The sequence below is a fragment of the Scyliorhinus canicula genome, chromosome 12, assembly GCF_902713615.1.
Source record: "Scyliorhinus canicula chromosome 12, sScyCan1.1, whole genome shotgun sequence".
NCBI lineage: Eukaryota > Metazoa > Chordata > Chondrichthyes > Carcharhiniformes > Scyliorhinidae > Scyliorhinus > Scyliorhinus canicula.
Genome location: NC_052157.1, coordinates 155,982,384 through 155,985,164, shown reverse-complemented (window position 1 = coordinate 155,985,164; position 2,781 = coordinate 155,982,384).

Genomic DNA, 2,781 nt, shown 5'->3' with positions numbered 1-2,781 from the left:
CAATAAGATTATTATTATATTATTATTATTATTAAATGTATTTTGTAACCACCACTCACCCACCCAACCTGATTTAAACTGATCTTAATCACTCTGATTGCTTGGGCGCAAAATCCTGGTTGACACTGGCAGCGCAGTTCTGAGGATGTGCTGCGCTGTAGGAGGGTGCCATCTTTCAGCTGTAGGGTTACACCGAGGAACTGACTGCCCCCTGCTGGATGGATACGATCCCTGATCTGTGTCATTGTCACGTTGTTCGTGGGGGAGCATCCTATCACTTTATGTGCATTACAGCAGTCGCTACACTTCGAAGCATGTAATTGGCTGTAAAGTACTTTGGGACGTCCCCAGGTTGCGAGATCCAACATCTTACTTGCGCCATGAAACAGAAAACGCTGGAAAAACAGCTTTGAAGAGGAGTCATAAAGACTCGACACGTTTAGCTCTGTGTCTCTCTCCACAGATGCTGCCATACCTGCTGGGGGGGTTTTTTCATCACTTTCTGTTTTATTTCACATTTTCGCAGATTTTGCTTTTCTTTCTTGTGCTTCGATGACTCTGACTTTGAATTGAATGTTGTGCTGGTTTCAAGGATGAGCTACTCCCAGTCAATTTCTAAATGTGAGTGGGAGTGTGTGAATGTGAGTGTGTGTTGGTAGTGTGTCAGGCTGTAGCAGAGTCTTCCAAAAACTATACACTAGCAGGAATCAACTGCTTCAAATGTGGAGAGGGAACATGCATTTGGACAGCGCTGTCACAGCCGTAGGAGATCCCAGAGCCAATAATGTATTGTACTGTACTTTATTGAAGCATCGTCTCAGCTCTAATGTAAGAAATGCTGCAACTAGACTGATACGGAAGAGCATCCATTAACAACAATGAGATAAACAGTATGGGTGGCACGGTAGCACTGTTGCTTCACAGCGCCAGGGTCCCAGGTTCGATTCCCGGCTTGGGTCACTGTCTGTGTGGAGTCTGCATGTTCTCCCTGTGTCTGTGTGGTTTTCCTCCGGGTGCTCCAGTTTCCTCCCACAAGTCCCTCCCTTCCATTTTTTACAGCAGGATTTAGATCATTTGGAGACTTGGGTGGAGAGATGGCAGATGGAGTTAATCTGGACAAATGTGAGGTAATGCATTTTGGAAGGTCTATACAGGTAGGGAATATACAATGAATGGTAGAACCCTCAAGCGTATTGAAAGTCAGAGAGATCTAGGTGTACAGGTCCACAGATCACTGAAAGGGGCAACACAGGTGGAGAAGGTAGTCAAGAAGGCATACGACATGCTTGCCTTCATTGGCCGGGGCATTGAGTATAAGAATTGGCAAGTCATGTTGCAGCTGTATAGAACCTTAGTTAGTATAGTGTTCAATTCTGGTCGCCACACTACCAGAAGGATGTGAAGGCTTTAGAGAGGTTGCAGAAGAGATTTACCAGGATGTTGCCTGGTATGGAGGGCATTAGCTATGAGGAGCAGTTGAATAAACTTGGTTTGTTCTCACTGGAACGACGGAGGTTGAGGGCGACCTGATAGAGGTCTACAAATTATGAGGGGGCATAGACAGAATGGATAGTCAGAGGCTTTCCCCAGGGTAGAGGGGTCAATTACTAGGGGACATAGGTTTAAGGTGCGAGGGGCCAAGGTTTAGAGGAGATGTACGAGCCAAGTTGTTTTACACAGAGGGTCGTGGGTGCCTGGAACCCACTGCCGGAGGAGGTGGTGGAAGCAGGGACGATAGTGGACAATGAAGGGGGCTCTTGACAAATACATGAATAGGATGGGAATAGAGGGATACGGACCCAGGATTTGCAGCACGGTAGCATGGTGGTTAGCATAAATGCTTCACAGCCTCCAGGGGTCCAGGTTCGATTCCCGGCTTGGGTCACTGTCTGTGTGGAGTATGCACGTCCTCCCCGTGTGTGCGTGGGTTTCCTCCGGGTGCTCCCGGTTTCCTCCCACAGTCCAAAGATGTGCGGGTTAGGTGGATTGGCCATGCTAATTGCCCGTAGTGTCCTAAAAAAAGTAAGGTTAAGGGGGGGTGTTGGGTTACAGGTATAGGGTGGATACGTGGGTTTGAGTAGGGTGATCATTGCTCGGCACAACATCGAGGGCCGAAGGGCCTGTTCTGTGCTGTACTGTTCACAAGGGCAGCACGGTAGCATGGTGGTTAGCATAAATGCTTCACAGCTCCAGGGTCCCAGGTTCGATTCCCGGCTGGGTCACTGTCTGTGTGAGTCTGCACGTCCTCCCCCTGTGTGCGTGGGTTTCCTCCGGGTGCTCCGGTTTCCTCCCACAGTCCAAAGATGTTCGGGTTAGGTGGATTGGCCATGCTAATTGCCCGTAGTGTCCTACTAAAAGTAAGGTTACGGGGGGGGCGTTGTTGGGTTATGGGTATAGGGTGGATACGTATGTTTGAGTAGGGTGATCATGGCTCGGCACAACATTGAGGGCCGAAGGGCCTGTTCTGTGCTGTACTGTTCTATGTTCTATGTGTAGAAGATTATAGTTTGGTCGGCACGGGGCTTGGAGGGCCGAAGGGCCTGTTCCTGTGCGGTACTTTTCTTTGTTCTTTGTCCCGAAAGATGTGCTGTTGGGTAATTTGGACATTCCGAATTCTCCCTCTGTGTACCCGAACAGGCGCTGGAGTGTGGTGACTGGGGGATTTTTGCAGTAGTTTGATTGCAGTGTTATGTAAGCCTACTTGTGACAATTATTATTATTTTGTTGTTTGAGGGTTCAATAGTGTTCAGGGGCACTGCAGAGAAACTCCACCCACCCCCC